Source organism: Trichechus manatus, unplaced genomic scaffold (genome assembly GCF_000243295.1).
Source record: "Trichechus manatus latirostris isolate Lorelei unplaced genomic scaffold, TriManLat1.0 scaffold00116, whole genome shotgun sequence".
NCBI classification, from domain to species: Eukaryota; Metazoa; Chordata; class Mammalia; order Sirenia; family Trichechidae; genus Trichechus; species Trichechus manatus.
Window position 1 is genome coordinate 5,224,725 of NW_004444052.1, and position 21,528 is coordinate 5,246,252.

Genomic DNA, 21,528 nt, shown 5'->3' on the forward strand with positions numbered 1-21,528 from the left:
GATTGGGCCTCAGGCCCATAACCACAGCATCTTTATTAAGCCTCAATGTTGGGCTAAGGCTTTCTAAGCCTCCAAACTCTCTGAGGTGAGGAATGGTCCTCGATCTAGGGGGCAAAGATGAATCTTCATGTGGGGGTAAAGTCTCCCCAGCAGTGGGGAGAGGAGGAATTGACAGGATGAGGACCTGACAGAGCCTGTTCACATAACGCATGGTGTCAGGGTGATCTTCTCATTCCCACCTGGAACGATTCTTATGAGGTCCAATGATCCAGCCTTCTAAGTCAGGCAGGGTATGTTCTGACTCAGACTTTCTTGTTCAGGGACAGGAATTATATTACATTATATTAGAATTTATTCTCTTTGAGAAGATCACTCAGGGATGAAGACTATGTATGTCCTCATGTCTTCTATAAGTTCCCCATTATGTACATTCCAAAGTTGTGCAGCCTTAACTTAAGCTTATTTCTATTTCATTCGTATTTGAATGTGGGTGTAGAGGGGAAGGAAAAATGATCAGTCATCCTATGAGAAAAAGAAAACAATAACTCTTTAAGTACTTAAAGATACAAAAGCTGTCATTTAGCTCTCTTTTGGAGGCCAAGAAATTTCACAAAGATCACAAAAGATCACACATACACACAGTCACAAAGCTCTCTACTTTCTGACCTCATCTACTGCCTCCATGCTCAGATGAGTTGGCAGCTTCTTCTGCATTTAATTTACTAGTTTCTGGTGGATAGGTTCATTTCTGGACCCAGAGGATGCTGATTTCAGTCCAGTCTACAGCTATTGCCCCATAACCTTGACCTTCGTAAGTCCTCAGAGCCCATACAAGACTTTCTTCTGACTCTTCTATAAGCCTAAAATTGTCTCAAGAAACCATGCAGAGCCATAGCCTAAGATTTAGAAAAGGAGCCCAAAGCTCAGCACAACAAATCTGTCTGAATCAGTAGCAACACTGTGGCCTTCTCTTGCTTTTGAGAGTAGTAATGGTTTGCGGCTGGTATAAAATCACTCATGAGTTGGTGTTTGCTTCCAAGAATTGGAAGATAGGGAAAATCTGCAGGAAGAATTCTGATGGGAATGTCAGAAGGACTTTATGAACTTGAGTTATCAGCATTGACGGCAGGAATACATATACAACTAACAAAATGGCGGCCTTCAAGAAAATAATCAAGAGACGATTTAGAAATTCAGTGTTACAGGTCACCGATGGTCCAGATGTTTCCTCAAAGACTGAGATTATAAGAAGGTATCAGTCAGGTGATGCAGATGACATGACTATTCAGAATTTCTCTCTGAAATTGACCTCCTAGGTTAAATGAAGACACTACCAGTGTCAATATATTTTTGAAAATAGAATGATCTTAAATACCTTGTAACCTTATCGAGATTATTTTCATTGCATTATAAACTTGATAATTGAGCAAGTTTACGTATCATAACAGAATTCCTTCCCTTTAAAAGTACAGCATAGTTGTAGCATCTTTTTGTATGTTTTGTATAAATGAAGTTTTTATACAAATTACTGAAATATAATTATAATGAAGATATATAAATGCACATACTAGCATGTTATAATCGAAGGAAATTATGACACACTGTATTTTTACTTCCTTTAAGGAGAAGAAAACACCCTGCCTAATAAAAAGAACCCTGGTGGCGCAGTGGTTAAGAGCTCGGCTGCTAACCAAAAGACCAGCAGTTTGAATCCACCAGCCGCTCCTTAGAAACACTGTGGGGCAGTTCTATTCTGTCCTATAGGATCGCTGTAAGTCAGAATCGACTCAATGGCAAGGAGTACGGTATGGTAATAAAATCTGTAAGGGTATCATGTATGCTTTCATTAGAAGTGAACTAAATTACCATGTATTGTATTCAGAGAGAAGATAACATTTATGTTAAAGTTTGTTATAGGTCTCTGCCAGATTAAACTTACTCTCTAGTTACTTAATAACTGATGGATTGATTACACACTTTGTACGTAAACTTCTAGTTCCTTACTTAAAAAAGATGAAACTATGTAATAATTTTAAATGTCTTCAGAGAGACTTAGAGAATTGCATAAGGAAATACCACCCTTTTGAATCAGTCCATAGCAGACCACTGAGCTTCCTATGGGGCCTTCAGGAAAAGATCAAGCTTACATTCTAACCAGACCCTGGTCTGACAGAGACTGGAGGAATCCCCAGACTATGGCTCCTGGACACCCTGCTAACTCAGAACTGAGGCTACTCCTGAAGGCCACCTTTCAGCCACAGATGAGACAGGCCTATAAAACAAACAATAGCACATGTGAAGAACTTCTTAGTTCAATCAAGTATACGAGACCAATGAGGCAACACCTGCCCGAAAGCAAAGACAGCAGGAAGGGACAGGAAAACTGGAGGAATGGACACAGGGAAACTGGGGTGTAAAGGGAAAAGGGGCGAGTGCTGACACATTGCGAGGGTTGCAATCAATATCACAAAACAATTTGTGTAAAATTTTTTGAATGAGAAACTAATTTGTGCTGTAAACTTAAAATTAAAACAACAACTTAGATTCTAAAATAGGAGTTAAATTTCCAGGAACTTAAGAAGTGCCTAACAAATGTTACTTTGTCCAATGAACATTAAGCAATTTTGAGGCCTTTCGAGTTGTTTTCATTTTGTCCAAGTTTAAATTGAGTAGCACAGCATTTTCAGCAAAATCACTATAAGGCTATCAACTAAATTACTGCCCAATTCATTATGAAGACTGTGATGGTTAATTTTATACGTCAGCATGGCTAGGCGATGGTGCAAAGTTGTTTGGCCAAACACTAGTCCAGACGTTGCTGTGGAGGCCTTTTGTAGATGTGATTAACATTTACCTACCCAGTGGTACAGTGGAAGAAAAGGCCTGGCGATCTGTTTCCATTAAGATGGAGCAGTTTTACTACGTAACACATGTAGTCACCATGAGCCGAAATCAACTCAATGGCAATCAACAGCAACAACGAAGGAGATTACTCTCGATAATGTGGGTGGGCCTCGTCCAATCATTTGAAGGCCTTAAAAGTAAAAACTGAGGTCTCCTGGAGAAAAAAAGAATTCTGCTTTAAGACTTTAGCGTAGAACCTGTCTGAGTTTCCAGCCTGCCACTTGCCCTACAGATCTCAGCCTTGCTAGCCTCTGCAATTGTGTGAGCCAATTCCTTAAAATCAATCAATCTCTCTTTCTCTTTCTATCTCTTTGTATGTATGTGTTGTTGTTGTTAGGTGCTGTCCAGTTGGTTCCGACTCATAGCAACCGTATGTAGAACAGAACCAAACACTGCCCGGTGCTGCGCCATCCTCACAATCATTGTTATGCTTGAGCCCATTGTTGCAGCCACTGTGTGAATCCATCTCGTTGAGGGTCTTCTTCCTCTTTTTTGCTGACCCCCTACTTTACCTAGCATGATGTCCTTCTCCAGGGACTGATCCTTCCTGAAAACACGTCCAAAGTACGTGAGACATGGTCTTGCCATCCTCGCTTCTAAGGAGCGTTCTGGCTGTACTTCTTCCAAGACAGATTTGTTCATTCTTTTGGCAGTCCATGGTATGTTCAATATTCTTCACTAACACCACAATTTAAAGGCATCAGTTCTTCAATCTTCCTTATTTATGTCCAGCTTTCACATGCACATGAGGCAACTGAAAACACCATGGCTTGGGTCAGGCATACCTGACCCATAGTCTTTAAGGTGACATCTTTGCTTACGTATACACATATATATGTATAGGTAGATATATATCCTATTGGTTCTGTTTCCCTGGAGAACTCTGACTAATACAAAGACTATTGGAGATCCATGGAATGTATTTGGAGATAGGAAGCTCAGCTGAGCAATTCCATTCAACACCTGCATAAAAATAATGCTTGGCTTCAATTCACGGATGTGTGTTTTTCATTTATAATATTAGAATTAGGACAAGTGCTTAGATCTCTTCCAAACACAAGAGATTCTTCTATTTTAAATTCATTAAAAAGATAAATTATGTTGCTAACCAAATTCAGGGTTGACCTTATTAATTGAGGAAGTAAAAAATGGCCACCCATAATCAAATTTCATTGGTGCTAGGATGATCTGCACCAACATTACTGTCCCTTAACCAAAAGTCACCCCACTCTTCCCCAAATACTTTCTCCTCTGTCTATTACCTCAAATAGGACAAAGGAGAGTCATTTTATAGTTTTTGTCTCTCTTTAAATGGCAAATAGGCCTGGGAGAGATAATATAAGAGGTCATATAAAGTTAGTTACACCTCAACAAATATTTTTAAAGTACTTACTAAGTGGGAAACCCTGGTGGCATAGTGGTTAAGAGCTACGGCCGCTAACCAAAAGGTCAGTAGTTCAAATCCACCAGGTGCTCCTTGGAAACCTTATGGGGCAGTTATACTCTGTCCTATTGTCTCCACAGCAATGCGTTTGGGTTGGTTTGGTTTTTGGTTTACAAAGTGGGAGGCAACCTTCAAGGTGCTGGGAATAAGAAAAGGAGGGCGGTCCTGCCCTCAAGTCACATACAGCCTAGGGGAGGGGACACACGTGGTAATGAGTCTGTGTACCATAAACCAAACCAAAACCAAACCCATCGAGTCCATTCTGATTCAAGCGACCCTAAAGGACAGCGTAGAACTGCCCCATAGGTTTTCCAAGGCTGTAATCTGTACAGCAGCAGACTGCCACCTCTTCCTTCCACGTGGCTGCTTGTTGGTTCAAACTGCTGACCTTTCGTTTTTGAAGCCGAGTGCTTTAATCACTGTGCCACCAGGCCTCCTCCATGTAACAAAAGGTGATAGTTGTTCTGAAACAGTTGCCTGAGCCACGGAGGAAACTTAGGAGTATTAATACTTCAGTCCTCATGAGTCAGGAAGCACTTCAGAATGGGTAACAGGTGAGAAAGAGTAGAAACTTGGAGAAACGCCTTGGAAGGTAAGCGGGCAATGACGGCAGAACACACACAGAGCGGGGGAGTGTGAAGGAAAGCAATTCTAGGCATGTTTAAAGCCGCAGAGATGAGAACAGGGTGGATTTAGAAAAACCCAGTATGGCTGGAGTTTAGGAAACATACAGGGAGTGAGGAGAGAAGAGGCTGTACATTTTTAGTCCCTACTAATTTCCAAGAGGCAGTCCTTCCAACAGAACAAGGGGATATTGCGTGGTTTAAAATCAGGAAAGGTGTGCGTCAGGGTTGTATATTTTTACCACACTTATTCAATCTGTATACTGAGCAAATAATCCCAGAAACCAAACTGTATAAAGAAGAATGTGGCATCAGGACTAGAGGAAGACTCATTAACAACCTGCGATATGCAGATGACACAACCTTGCTTGCTGAAAGTGAAGAGGTTTTTAAGGACTTACTGATGAAGATCAAAGACCACACACAGTCTTTACTGCATAAGACTACACCTCAACATAAAGAAAACAAAATTCCTCACAACTGAACCAACACGCAACATCATGATAAATGGAGAGAAGATTGAAGTGGTCAAGGATTTCATTTTACTTGGGTCCACAATCAGCGCCCACAGAAGCAGCAGCCGAGAAACCAAACGACATATTGCAATGGTCAAATCTGATGCAAAAGACCTCTTTAAAGTGTTAAAAAACAAAGATGTCACTTTGAGGACTAAGGTGAGCCTGACCCAAGCCATGGCATTTTCACTTGCCTCGTATGCCTGCAAAAGCTGGATAATGAATAAGGAAGACCAAAGAAGAATCGATACATTTCAATTACGGTGTTGGCGAAGAATATTGAATATACCATGGAATGCCAGAAGAATGAACAAATCTGTCTTGAAAGAAGTACAGCCGGAATGCTCCTTAGGATGGCAAAACTTCATCTCATGTACTTTGGACATGTTAACAGGTGGGACCAGTGCCTGGAGAAGGACATCATGCTTGGTAAAGTAGAGGGTCAGCAAAAAGAGGAAGACCCTCAACAAGATGGGTTGATAGTGGCTACAATAATGGGCTCAAACATAGCAATGATTGTGGGGATAGCACAGGACTGGGCAGTGTTTTGTTCTGTTGTACGTAGGGTCGCTATGAGTTGGAACCAAGTTGAGGGCACCTAACAACAACTAGGTCCAGCAGGAGCCCTGGTGGCACCGTGGTTAGGCTCTCGACTGCTAACTTAAAGGTCAGTGATTTGAACCTACTAGCGCTCTGTGGGAGAAAGATGTGACAGTCGGCTTCGGTAAATTTACAACCTTGGAAACCCTATGAGGCAGTTCTACTCTGTCCTATAGAGTCACTATGAGTCGGAATTGACTCAACAGCAATGGGATTGGGGGGGTACTAGGTTCCAGGTATCGGGCTTTGGATACATTATGGCAGTCTATGTGGCGCAGTGGTTAAGCGTTTTGCTGCTAACCAAAAGGTCTGCAGTTTGAATCCACTAGCCGCTCCTTAGAAACCCTATGGGGCAGTTCTACTCTGTCCTGTAGGGTAGCTGTGAGTCGGAATTGATTTGCAGGCAACGAGTTTGGTTTTTTTTTTTTTTTTTTTTTGTATCCTCATGACAAGGAGCCCTGGTGGCACAAATTGTTAAGAGCTCAGCTGCTAACCAAAATTTGGTGGTTCAAACTCACCAGCCACTCTGTGGAAGAAAGACCAGGTGATCTGCTTCCATAAAGATGACAACTTAGAAAACCCTATGGGGCAGTTCTGCTCTGTCGCATGGGATTGCTATGAGTCGAAAAATCCTCCACAGGCACCTAACATTCTCGTGACAACCCTATGAGTTGGATCAGATTATTATTCCCATTTTACAGATAAGGAAGATAAAACACAGAGAGATTGAGTAGGTTGCCCAAGGTCAACCAGCTTGTAAATTCTCAGAGGCAGGCTTTAAACCAGGCAGTGGGATATTATTTCTAAGGGCAGGTTGTGAGAGGAAGGTCCAAAGTTGCCTAAAGGCATGGAAGGCCTCGGGGCAGATGTGAGGTATCAGAGCAAAGTGTACTAGCCCAGGTGTAGAGTAGATTCACCCACTTGTGTGTTGTTTGAGGGCGAGCATACAAGGGCTACTGAGGGAAAGTGGAGGAGATCTTAGAGAAGATTGAAGGCATCTTCCTTTCTATTCATCAGGGTAGCATCTACCTCCAAGAAACCACCCCTAGAGCTGTGCTGGGACAGAGTTCATCACCCTCCCTACTGTCATGGGGTAGAAACGTCACAAAGGTTAGTAAAGCAAAAAGAAAGTTTTATTCAGCATACACTCAAAGAGGCAAAAGCAGGAAATGAACAAGCATGCTGCGAGAGCTATGTCTGCCCGAGTCCAAGGAAATATTACAGAATAGACAAGAGTAGGAAAATGGACAAGCATGGTGCCAGAGTCTTGTCTGCTGAGTCTGAGGAACCTTATAGAGTCATCAGTATATATTAACATTACAAATGGGCAAAACCATGGAAAGCTTCACCTTTTCACAAATTGGCTAGAAACTGCAAATCACTGTAATCCTACATTTTGAATTGTCTTTTTCAGCAATCATTGGTAGAGGTTTCAGTAATGACAGTCAGGACGATCTTTGTTGGTCCAACAAATCTTACTATTCACTAAATGCTAATAGAAAAAGATAAGAGTGGAAAGTAAGTAGGTATTTTGTGCTGTGTTTTATGATTTGCTTATGTAAAAGTTTCCCTAAAAGATGTTTTCTAAGATTGTCCTTGCTATTATCTTTATACCTCCGGGCCCAGTTGATGTGTCCTTGTGAGTCCAGCTCCAGCTGGGTCACATTTTAGGACAGGGAATAATGGCTCCAATATTATCTTCTAAATCACTACACCAGTGCTGGAAAGGGCCTTACCCAGTTACTGAATCAGAAACTCCGGAGATGGGCCCAATAATCTGTGTCTTAAGACATCTTCTAGGTGATTTTGAAGCATGCTCGAGTTTGCGAACCACTGCTGTAAGCCAGCCATCTGCAAGCCGTGACCCATGTGCCAAATCCGGCCTGCTACCTGATTTTCTACAGCTGGTGAGCTAAGAATGGTTTTCACATTTTAAAATGGTTGGAGGGGGGAAGAAAAGCAAAAGAAGAATATTTTGGGACATGTGCAAATAGTGTGATATTCAAATTCCACTGTCAATAAATAGAGCTTTATTGGAACCTGGCCACACCCATTCATTTCTGGAGTTTCTGTGGCTGCTTTCACTCCATGGCAGAGTTGTGTAGCTGTGACAGACTATATGGCCTGCAGAGCTGAGCCTGGTGGCACAGTGGTTAAGCATTTGGCTGCTAATCAAAAGGTCAGCAGTTGGAATCCACTAGCTGCTCCTCGGAAACCCTACGAGACAGTTCTACTGTGTCCTATAGGGTCACATGAGTCAGAATCAACTTGGCAGCAATGGGTTTGGCTTTCTGTTTTGGCACTTTCCAGAAGGAGTTTGCTGACCCCTGCTTGAAACCCCTTGTTCCTTTATCGTCCTCCATCTCCACTTGTCCCTATCCTTGCATCTGAGGTCAGCTGGTGTCATTCAGCGGCCCTGGCAACTCCTACCAGCTGGTGGAACTCAAGGTCAAAGAGGTGGCTAACTTTTGCTTTAGTATGAGGTAGTGCAGGGAAGCAAAGCAACCTCCATTTCCATATGCAAACTTGAATTAGTAGTTCTGCCCCAGGAGAACCTGACTCCTGTGTAGTTTGCATTCACATTTTTGTTTCAGGGCTTAGGGAATATATTTCCTTAGCATTTGATTATGGATCTGGTTTATCAGAAACTCCTGTGGGATCCGCCTGCTCTCTGTTGGTTCTGTCGAGAATGCTCTGGTATGCAGATGGTGGGTTACTGCAAATTACAAAACTGAATGTTCCTGGTTTAGGGATGTGGCAGTTGTCCTCTAGATGAAATTATCTGTCTGCAAGTTCAGGATCTCACTTCCTGAAAAGGGTCCTCTCCTAATACTTCCTGAGTTAAAGACATATATGCCCACTGAGGAAAGCCTATGAATACAATTGTATTGTCTGTGGAAAAACAAGAGGATTCCTTCATTCTCCTCTGCCCTGCAACCAGCAGCTTCTTTCTGAGGCAGTATGCCTATTTGCTCAACACTAGCATAATAGCCACCGGAACTGTGTGGTCTGTGTTAAAATTAATCTTTTAAATCACTTAATAATGTGCCACAGAAGCAGCCAATTGTACTGACTGCTCAAGTGAACTACTTTTAGCATGAAGAGAGGAGTATTTCACTTTGGGTTTAATTTTACATTAATTTAATTATGCGAGTGTCTGAGAACGACATAATTTGACTTTACTTATCCCTGGGGAGATATCAGTGAATTCTCAATTCCTTCCGAGAAGCCAGTCTTTGGGATTTGTGTGGTTGACTTCATGACCTCACTGTTTGATTCTAAAAAGGCCTGCTGGACTTCAGCCGGGTCTACTGGACTCAGTATAGTGGGGGAATGATTGTGGGGTGTGTGTGTGTGTGTGTGTGTGTGTGTGTGTGTGTGTGTGTGAGGGCATTGAATGTACATGCATCTCTACCTTCTTATAAGGAGGGAAGGACTGGCTGAGCTCTAAACTCAGCCCTACAGAGCGGTAGAAGGAGGAGCATCATGGAGATTTTAAATGGCAACAAATACAAAGGGAGATCTATATGTGAACAAAACCGTGGTTGATTATTAGCAAAAGTTTTGTCTTAGACAATGCAGTCGGTTTCCACACAGAAAACAGCTTTCAGAAAGTGCCTGTTGAGAAGGTGTTATTGCTGTTTGGAGCCTTCAATTTTTGACTCATAGTGACTTTGTGTGACAGCGCACATAGGGTTTCTTAGGTTCTAACCTTATGGGGGAGCCCAGGTAGGGCAATGGTTAAGAGCTTGGCTGCTAATCAATAAGTTGGCAGTTTGAATCCACCAGCTGCTCCTTGGAAACCCTATGGGGCAGTTCTACTACTTTGTCCTACAGGGTCGCTATGAGTGGGAATAGACTTGGTGGAAATGGGTTTGGTTGTTGGTGTTTTACTCTTTACGGGAGCTGACCCCAGGTAGGTTCGAATCACCAACCTTTCACTTAGCAGTCAAGTGCTTAACCATTGCACCACCAGAGATCCTTGTTGAGAAGGTAGGAAACTATATTTGACTTCCTTGACATCTGGGAAGCGAATAGGGCAGGATCAGGTGAAAAGAAGGATGGTGAATTTTGGGAGCAGAAAAGTATAGAAATCCCAAGGCTGAGAAGGAAGTCTTTGGTCTATTTATACAGATTACTTTTCTTGCAACTTTTATTATGAAAAATTTCAAAGATACAGAGAAGTTGAAAGAATAGTTTAATGAACACCCATATACCCACTCAGCTAGACTGAATAAATTGTTAACATTTCCCCTTATTTATTTTATCTGTCCATCTATCGATCCATCCATTTGTCCATTCCTTGTTGGTTTGTCTATGTGCCTAACTTTCCATCTCTTCATCCATCCCGTCCATCAATCTATCTTTCCATTTCTCTCTCTTTTTAAAGCGTTTTGAAAATAAGTTATAGACATCATGACCCTTGATCCATAAATACTTCAGCATGCTTCTCTTCCAAATAAGGACATTCCCCTGTATATCATTTTTACACTTGTAATAATTAACAATAATTCCTTAATATTATTGAATATATATTTCTATTGAGTTTATATGTTCATTTATTATATTTTTCAAGTTGAGAAGTTCTGTTTTCTTCTTAAAATTTGCCTCTTTTGTATAGATATTTTAAAGCTCTTTAAAAAAAGTCTTTAAGCATACTAAATATCACTGTTACCTATAGAGTGATAAATAATTCCAGCATCTAAAATTTTATTTATTATTTTTGCCGATTCTCCTCCAGTTGTCTGCTCCTTGTGTGTTTCCTGAATTTTAACCAGAAGCTGTCCATTTTCCTTGGAAATTTATTAGTGAGAATTCTTTCAGGTTTGGTTTGAACTTCAGACCCTCTGGAGAGGACATGGTCTTGCTTCTGCCTGCAACAAACCTGAGAGTACTTTAAGCCAATTCTCTGCTTGAGATGATTCAGGTCACATAGGTAGCCAACTTTAGACTGAAACTTGGTATAAGGATCTTAAGGAAGATGTCTCTTTTATCCATCCAATACCAACTTGAGATAGATGGATAGGTAGTTCTTGTTTTGTTTCATTTTGGTTTTGGCCTCCTTTGTGCATCTCGTGTTTGCTTTTGGGCAGGTGTTGCCCATTTGGTCTCATTGACGTGATTAAGCTGACACACGTTCCTCACGTGTGTTATTGTTTTATAGAACTGTGTAATCTTTGGCTGAGGGCTGAACCTCAGGATCTTGTTTACTTCTGAGTTCTAACTTCAGGGGTCTCCTATTAGATTCCCCAGCTTGGGTGAAAACTGGACTTTATTGCATTTCCAGGGTTCAACACAAAGTCCTTTGAACGTGGCAATATTTGGACTGACTTGCTTTTCAGGGTTTCTAAGTTCCCCTTTTGGGAAGACTTTGTAGTATGGGGGTTGTACTTCTAGAAAGAAGTATTCCATCAGTTGTTCACTAGGATCGGAAGGGAGAATATTCAAGGAAGAATAAGGCTGACTTTCCTCTAGGGAAAGTTTATAGCTTGAGTTTAATTCCCTGTCTTGAAATAGTCTCAGAATAATGATGGTGTAAAGATTTGCATGCCATGATTTTCTACTTTATTTATATCAAAAACATTACACAACATTGTTTCATCTGGCTGTGTACAAATGCTCGATTCTCTTGCAGCAGTGGAGGTTATGCATTGCCCAAAAAAGGACGCTTTGTCCATTCCAGATCAGGGAAACTAAAAAATGACCTAATTAATAGCCAGAAGGTATGGTTTCTACTCTTGATCTTTAGATGTTTCTTTAAATCCACAAAGAGGGGGCTCCAAAGGGAGGTGAAAGATAAAGGTGACTCTTCTGGTTGTATTTTTTAGGCTAGATTTTATGGGAAACTAAATATTTGGCAGCTATGACTACTCAGATGAAGGAAGTCAAGGTCTACAATTTGACTGAGTGAACATCACCGTTAATCAACCTGAAAATGCAAAAGTGTCAGAAAGTGGAAGAATAAAGTCCGGTAGATAATTTTTAATCTTAAAATTTTGAAGTTTATTATCAGGTAATATAGAATAGATTATCTTTCTTTATGTTTGTTTTCTCAATTTTGTTCACTAATAAAATACAAAGCTTTGAGTTTTTACATACTCAAGTAAAAAAATGGAATATTAGGACAGATTTCCAAGTACGGTTACTCCAGAGAGATCCCATAGTGACAGCAGGAATACAAGGATGGCAAATTAGCTCTTTTTGTTTGTTTGTTTAAGATGTAGGAATTATCATGTTGATTTGGTCACTTAGATGTAGCTTCCATGTACATGCAGACCACATAGATATCCAGAATGGCTAAAGAAAATTGTAAACCACAGCACTCTTAAATTCAAATCACTGGATATGGAGGTATTGTCTGTTAGTTCTTACCTGAATTTTCCTTACAAAATTCCGCAAATGTGGATAAAGACGAAGTCCCCCTTTCCAAAGTAACATGAGTTTGTACACCACTTGGAAAAACTTGGTGATATTTCCTTTAGTGCTCTCCTCTGCCTCTTTAAAAGTGCTAATGAGAAGCAATGAAGCAGAAAAGGATAGGATGATGCTGCAGGATTTGTGAAGATAGAGAAGCTCCCGGCCTTGGGCCAGCTCCAGCGTTCTCTGGGCCACACATTTAGCCAGAGAAGCCCAGTAGAGCATTAGCCTGTAGCTTATCTTTGTACACTTCAATTAAAGTTGCTCTCTGACTCTGTGTTGGAGAATTTTGGCACCAATATTTAAAAACACCTACATTCAGCCAGCCATCTGTAAATTCTTCACTTTCTGCTGTCTTCTTGGTTCTGTTCTCATTGCCGCCATCTTGGTGTGGTCCCTAAATTCCAGTTGGCACTGGTTTAGTATTTTAACTGGCTTTCTGACTATCATCTCTCCCCACATACGACCAATCTGTCTAGGACTCACTGTTAATCTCTCCAAAAGGAGTTTCACTCAGAAAGTCTTGTGCTCAAGAACATTTAATAGCCCCATCATGGCTACCTAGAAAAAGCCCATGCTCCCTAATTTTGTTTTTAAGACCCTTCATAATCTGGCCCTAAATTCCTCACCCAACTTTATTTGTCTCTCACAACTCATTATAAGAATCTTCTGTTTTAGTTATAGCTGTGCTTGACTGCTAACCTAAAGGTTGGCAGTACTTCAAATGACAGGCCTGAAGATCTGCTTCCATTAAGATTACAGCCGAGCGAACCCCTGTGGAGCAGTTCTACTCTGTAACAACACATGGGATTTCCAAGAGTTGGGATCAACTCGACAAGTGTTTTTTCACTTCCTGAAAATACCATATTGTAAACATCAAAGCAAACAGCAATCATTATTTTTGTAATGTGAAAGCTCAGGGAAAAAGGTTAAGGATAAAAACCAATGGATGTAGCAAAATTATTTAAAGACTTATTAGCTGATATAACTCTGTATAAATCTTGCATGATCTTTCTTATCATTAACTTTTTGGTTACACCAGGTGGGTAGACAGAATGATGTGACCAAATCCATCCCACTTGGAAGCAACAGATCATGTTGTGTAAGAAGCTTCATCGTCGTATGGATCCTTCCTCCAACTTCCAACTTTTCTTTCTCTGTCCTTTTCTTTTGAACTCTCCTCTTGAACATTTATTATCAACCACATCTGCAGTCCCGTGTCCCTGAACATTTGCCATCTTCTGGACAGCTGGGTTTATTTTGATTGATGTTCCTTTGTTCATCGTGCAAATACAGCATCACTTTGAATATGATTTTCAATTTGATGAGTGTTCTGAGGGTTTATTATGCAAGGGTGGTCTTGCCCACAGCCTAATTGCCACTCGATTTTGGCAGCTTCCCACATTGACATGTTTATTACTCAAATTCCCTTTTTTTCACTAATTCTAAACCCTAAATTCCCTTGTTCTTAAAAATTTTGTGATGAAATCAATACTTCTGCATTAAAATATTATTTATTTGTTTGTTTCAAATCTCTTAATTTTACTTTTGGGTATATTTTATACTGTACATAATACACTAATACATTAGTTATGCTATTATTTTTAAATAATTAAATGCACATATATTGAAGTCAATATATGTTTAACTTTTTAATAACTGGTCAAATTGCTTTCCAAAGTGGCTGCACCATTTTACTTTCCTACCAGCAATGCATGAGGGTTCCAGTTCCTCCACATCTTCACAGTCAACACTTCTTTTTGTCTTTTTTTTCTTTTTTTTAATTACAGACATCTTAGTGGTATAAAGTGGTATCTCATTGTGGTTCTCATTTTCATTTCCTTAATAACTAATGATGTTGAGCATCTTTTCAATGTAGACCTTCTTTGGTAAAATACCTATTCATATCTTTTGTGGATTATCTTTTAATGCTTTCTCCAAATAAGTGAACCCTCTATGAGTATATGATTAATGTTTCATACTTCTCTGTACCCCGAAAACCTGCCTGGCACAGAATAGGGTACTGCCATAATGGTGACCCAAGTGCCCACAAAAATGATGATGATTTTACAGATTAAATTTAAAGAAAGTTTGATGTTCTGATCTCATTAACTACACAAACTCAAATGTTCACAGTGGCCAGGCTGGTAATGTTTAACTTGGGTTGACTTTGGGGAAATAGTTGTGTAGAGGGCATACTCTACTTAAAAAGACAGTTAACGAAAAAAACCCAAACCCATTGCCACTGAGTCAATTCTGACGCATAGTGATCCTATAGGACAGAGTAGAACTGCCCCATAGGGTTTCCAAGGAGTGGTTGGTGGATTCGAACTGCCAACCTTTTGGTTAGCAACTGAACACTTAACCATTGTGCCACCAGGGCTCCAAAAAGACAGTTAAGTTCATTTAAAACAAAAATCACTGTGCTGGCCAAGGGAATTCACTTATCACTGGATTTGACTCTCAGGCTACCAGACTGACAACCCTGGTTAGATGTATACCAGACCTTTCATCACTGAGCCTAATTCAGGAGAAGACAGGCCACTACCCAGGGTGTGTTTGCCTATCACTGTGGTATCGAGTATCTTGTATGAGAAATTCTATGGCCTTCTAAGTTGTCTTCCTGTCCCAGGTTTGCCATATTCCTCTATGCTGCAGTCACGAGTGTCAGTGCAACTGTGTGGATGCCGCTGCCAGGCCTGAAACCCTTCTAAAACTCCTTGTTGCCAGTTGGGTCAACTCCAAATGCCTTAACATGGCCCTCAAGGCATAGCCTGATTTGGCTCCTGCCACTTCCCAGAGGAAATGACCTTTGCCTCTTCCTGTTGCACCCATGTACCACTCACTTTCTCATCACTAGCTTTTGCTCCTGCGACTTCATCTTCTTGTAAGATGCCCCTCCCAACCCTGATTTCCATCTTCAGCTGAAAACTCCCTCATCATTCTCAGCTCACCTTTGATGCGAACTCTTCTGTATACACCTAGAAGATCCCATATTGCTCTTGTCAGAGCATGTTTGACATTTTATTGTCATTTCTTCATTTCTTATTCAGTTTCTCTGCTATTTGAGGGAAAGAACTATGTGCATCTTATTCATTGATGTATTTTCAGTGACTAGCACATGTGGTTGCATAGAGGAAGAACTCAAAGAGATTGCATCGTTTGTCAAACCAACTGATTTAGGAGCATCGTCTTGGAGGATGACATTATGGTGAAGAGTCAATAAGCCTGGCTAGCATGGATGAAGTAAAATCCAGGTTAGTATCTGGTTTTCACTCATTCTTCTGTGGGTCTGGAACTTGGTGAAATATGTAGCATTTTTTCTAGAATGGAGCTTGCTGGAGATACTCAGTCAGATAATATCTGGAACCTGGAGGTGAGACACTAGATAATGAAACTCCAAGCTGCTGAGCCATCCAACATGCTGTCTGATAGGTCTTGTCACTCTGCTTTATTGCTATAGCTTTTAGTGATGGATTTCCTTCTTCCAACAGAGTCCCCAGGGAATATTAACACTTACCTAACACACTAGTTTCTGCAATGTGCCGAGTGATGGTTACCTAACCAGATTCTTGCCTGAAAAAAGCTCTTGGAGCTGGAGATGTTAGAGATCTGTATGTGCCAAAAACATAACTTCATTCTCGTTTTAAAGGGCTGAAGTCCTCGGCAAACCTATTGGGTCACGTAAATTGGTGTGCCTTTCATTTGGAAAAGGAAATGTACACTTAGGGCTAAAGTTTTTTTTTTTTAAATTTTTTTTATTGTACTTCAGGTGAAGGTTTACAGAACAAATAGTTTCTCATTAAACAGTCAGTACACATATTGTTTTATGATACTGGTTAACAAGCCCACGACATGTCAACCCTCTCCCCTCTTGACATTTTTTTTTGGTGAAAATATACATAGCCAAAGATGCACCATTTCAAACATTTCTACATGCACAGTTCAGTGACATCGATTACATTCTTCCAATTGTGCTGCTATTCTCACTTTAGATGAAGGTTTACAGAACAAAATAGTTTCTCATTAAACAGTTAGTACACATGTTGCCCTATGACAATGATTAACAACCCCACTACATGTCAACACTGTCCTTACTCAACCTTGGGTTCCCTATCACCAGCTTTCCTGTCCCCTTCTGCCTTCTAGTCCTTGTCCCTGGACTACTGTGCCTCATTAGTCCCGTTTTGTTTTATGGGGCTGTCCAATCCCTGGCTGAATGGTAAACCTCGGAAGTGACTTCACCACTGAGCTAAAAGGGTCTCTGGGGGCCATATTCTCAGGGTTTCTCCAATCTCCTTTAGGCCAGTAAATCTGGTCTTTTTTGTGTGTGTTAGACTTTTGTTTTACATCCTTCTCCAGCTGTGTCCAGAACCCTCTGTTGTGATCCTGGTCAGAGCAGTTAGTGGTGGTAGCTGGGCACCACTGAGCTGTACTGGACTCAGTCTGGTGGAGGCCTTGGTAGCTGTGGTCCATTAGTCCTTTGGACTAATCTTTTCCTTGTATCCTGTTCTCTTCATTCTCCCTTGCTCCCAAAGGGATGAGACCAGTGGAGTATCTTAGATGGCTGCTCACAGGCTTTTAAGACCCCAGGCGCTACTCACCAAGGTAGAACGTAGAACATGTCTTTAAGAAACTGTGTTATGCCAATTAAGCTAGATGTTCCCCGAGACCATGGCCCCCACAGGGCTGAAGTTTTAAAGTGACTTTTTCTAAGTGAGTTTTGAATGGTATTTGACATCTGTAAGAACTACATTTATTTTGTTTATATCTCTTACCTCCTAACACAGTGCCTCATACTTAAAAGGTATTCAATAAACATTTGTTAAATGAATGAATGGATGAATATTGATCTCCTATCATATGTGAGACACTTCATTAGGCTTTTGGGGGGAATCACTGAAGGCAATAAGCAACATCATGATAAGTGGAAAAAAGATTGAAGTTGTCAACGATTTCATTTTACTTGGATTCACAATCAACAACCATGGAAGCAGCAGTCAAGAAATCAAATGACGTGTTGCGTTGGGCAAATCTGCTGCAAAAGACCTCTTTAAAGTGTTCAAAAGCAAAGATGTCACTTTGAGGACTAAAAATATGCCTGACCCAAGACATGGTATTTTCAATCTCCTCATATGCATGCAAAAGTTGGACAATGAATAAGGAAGACTAAAGAAGAATTGATGCCTTTAAATTATGGTGTTGGTGAAGAATATTGAGTATACCACTGACTGCCAGAAGAATGAACGAATCTATCTAGGAAGAAGTACAGTCAGAATGCTCCTTAGAGCGAGGATGGTGAGACTTCCTCTCACGTACTTTGGACATATTATCAGGAGGGACCAATCCTTGGAGAAGGACATCATGCTTGGTAAAGTGGAGAGTCAGCAAAAAAGAGGAAGACCCTCAACGAGATGGATTGACAGAGTGGCTGCAACAATGGGCTCAAACATAGCAATGATTATGAAGATGGCTCAGGACCAGGCAGTATTTCCTTCTGTTGTACATAGGGTCTCTATCAGTCAGAACCAACTCAAGCGTACTTAACAACAACAACAACAACAACATAACAACATTCTATTTTAAGGACCTAATCCTGGGTTTGAGTGCCTCAGAAAATGAGAAACGATGAAGGAAATGCTGTTTTATTATAGCTTTTTTTCCTCTTCCTTGGACAGGATCAGATTACCTTTATAGAGCTTGCCAGGTAAATTCTCCAAATTCTAGTATAATTAACCCTGCCAATTATGCTTCTCAATCTACTTGTCTCCTGTGGGATTGTTGGCAACATCACAATGGAGATAGTGAATTGAGGGAGTTCTTGCCTTTGATGTCAGGAATTCTTCAATCTCTAATACTTGAGAGTCAAAAAAGCAAATAAAAAAGTTCTAATCCCTCGGTATTACTAACTGGCATGGAAATAATTTAATAGTATTTTAACAACTCATTTACTTGGCAAGTGGGGAATGAGTGGCTTCCTGTTGAACGTATTATTAAGGTATTTTACCACTTTAACCGCCAAAACATATATTTAGCTATTTTTATAGGTTACAGAACATACTTCTCTGCCTTATTAAGCATTATATAAAAAGCATAAATTCAATGCCATACTCATTATACAAATCCCAGATGTTGTATTGAGGTTCAACGTACTGATGTGCCCAGAGCCTCTTATTGAGATGTGTAGGTCTAGTGGATCCTTCACTAAATGGCTCTGCTGTCTTTCTTTCCTTCCTGCCTGCCTGCCTTCCTATCTTCCTTCCTTCCTTTTTTTCCTTCTTCCCTTCCTTTCTTCCTATCTTTTAAAATTTGAGGTCTATTTTTTAAAACTTCTATTTCCAGGTGGGATCATTCCCTGGAGAAGGACATCATGCTTGGTAAAATAGAGGGTCAGTGAAAAAGAGGAAGACCCTCAACGAGATGGACTGACACGGTGACTACAACAATGGGCTCAAGCATAGCAGCAATTGTGAGGATGGCATGGGACTGGGCAGTGTTTAATTCTTTTGTGCTTAAAGTTACTATGAGTTGGAACTGACTAGACGGCACCTAACAACGACAATTTTTTTTTAAGAACAGTTTTTCTGTCTCATTCTTGCTGTCACGTCTCACTTCTTTTTGCTGATAATAAGGTCTCTTTTAGCAGTCTACTCCCCACCCCTTTTCAGATCTGTGACTTCAAAACTTGCCATAGTTTAGACAAATGTATCACTAAGCATGTTAGAATTTATATAAGACTGATTAGACATAAAGATACTCTCTTAGACCAAAAAAGCCCAAACCTGTTGCTGTCAAGTTGACTTCCACTAATGATGACCCCATGTCATTACAGAGTAGAACAACTCCGAAGAGTTTTCTTGGCTGTAATCCTTATGGAGATCGCCAGGCCTGTCTTTCACAGAACTGCTGGGTGGGTTTGAACTGTAAACCTTTAGCTTAGTAGTAATGCAAACCATTTTGCACCACCCAAGGACCTCGACACTCTCCTAGGGGTCAAATAAAAGCCATTTAGCAAGAACAATTGATTATATCTGATTTGGATAATTTTTAAAACTTTGGACTTTTGTTATTGTTTCTGGTAATTGAAGATATTGGATAGGTGAACTCTACAGAAGCGATATATTTTTTCATTATATCTGAACACTCAAAGTAGAGTACAGTCCTAGAATAAATCCATACTTTCATTCATTTTTTTTTTTTAAGGCTGTGAGAATGAACACAACTCTACGTATTATTCTGAAAAGCTGAGAGAGAGATAGAGAGAGAGAGAAAGAATGAAAATGAACCTCAGAAAGATTTATCGTTGATCCAGGGCTTAACTTTCATCTTTTAGGCATTTCATTTTTTTTTTTTTTGAGTTCATCTCCTAGGTTGTAAGAGTCTGGAAATTTGAATCATTGAATCATGCTACCTAAATTCACAATATGCTGATTTAAAAACCAGAATGGCAATTTACAATTTTAAGATATTTAATAGGATAACTGGAACTGACTTTTTACTTAGGATACTGTCTACTGCTAGGGCAATAGTTCATGTCAGGGACAAATCACAGGAGATTGCTTGGTGGTGTATACCGAAGGATACATATACCAAGTATAACTTATACCAAGGGATAATGTCAAGAAACTATGGTAGCTTGAGAAATTGCCCTGTGAACTCTACAGACATTTCTACTCAGATAGGTAGTACTGGCTGTTAGGATTGTTTTTCCGAATAATTCTTTATACACTGACAAACTCAGACTTTTTGTTCTTCTATCTCTAATCCCATGCACACTATGATTCACTGTTACAATAACATTTCCTTGCCTATGCATAATGTGATGCACCTGTATTTAAGTTAACTTTAATCTACACTCTAGAGGCAGTTGAAGTACCTTAGTCAGAATCCACCCTCCAGGGTGAATAGTTAACATTTGAAGTACCACAATGAGGAACCAACCCTTCTTTTACTTACTACTTCAAATATCTTGAAGTCTGCACCAAGAGACTTATTAATTAGCAACTGGGATGTAGGAAATCATTTTCCATGGGTGAAATGGATGGGTTTCAAGGTAAGTGGTTGGTTAGAAACATTTGCTGGGTGCCAGTGCTTTTAGGGAACAAGGTATACCAAAAAAACAAAACATTACCATCGAGTCAATTCTGACTCATAGCGACCCTACAGGACAGAGTAGAACTGCCCTATAGGGTTTCCAAGGAGCAGCTGGTGGATTTGAACTGCCAACCCTTTGGTTATCAGCCAACTGCTTAACCACTGCACCACCAGTGCTCCGAACAAAGTATAGGACCCAGGAAATGCAGTGCACTAATATGGTAAGGTGGTGCTCATGGTCTACAGCTGTGTTCATCCTACATCGCCCTGTTTTAGGGAGGACACAGAACTCTGAAGCTGGATGGTCCTGTCCACAAATATCTTTTAATCTTTCTGAGAGTGAAACTTCCATGCAAGCTGCTTGTCAGATGCCTGAGGGCAGAGAGGGGGACTTTCCCAAGCTATGAGACAAGGTCTCATGACTGTTTCACACCCACTTGCTAGTAAATATTTGTATATTTGTCAGAATTTGGTCTTAAATTTGCTTTCCTTGTCATCAACTACCTGGTGATGACTCTGGGGGAGGGGCATACTAGCTCTGTATCAGGAAGGATGATCTCGCAGGTCATTGATTCTCCAACTTTAGCCAACAAACATAACTCCCTGAAAGCCAGTTAAAACAGATTGCTGGGCTCCACACCCTGGGTTTCTAATTCAGTAGGTCTGGGGTCTACGACCCATCTGTCAGTTTGTTGTACTGTGGTGGCTTGCCTGTTGCTATGATGCTAGAAGCTATGCCACCAGTATTTCAAATACTAGCAGGGTCACTCCTGGCGGAGAGGTTTCAGAGGACCTTCCAGACTAGGACAGACTAGGAAGAAAGCCCTGGTGATCTAATTCTGAAAATTAACCTATGAAAACCCTATGGATCACAATAGAATATTGTCCTATATAATGCTGGAAGAGGTGCCCCCTAGCTTGGAAGGCACTC

General features: G+C 40.5%; 1 long non-coding RNA gene across 1 annotated transcript in view; it reads left to right on the forward strand.

The window, feature by feature from the left end:
- The first annotated feature begins 7,445 nt into the window (after positions 1–7,445).
- The window catches only part of LOC111821951 (uncharacterized), a 93,139-nt gene continuing 79,056 nt past the window's right edge, over positions 7,446–21,528 (forward strand). The window contains exons 1-2 of the long non-coding RNA XR_002825255.1: positions 7,446–7,993; positions 15,615–15,760. This is a non-coding gene — a long non-coding RNA (uncharacterized LOC111821951). The remainder of the gene's footprint in view (positions 7,994–15,614; positions 15,761–21,528) is intronic.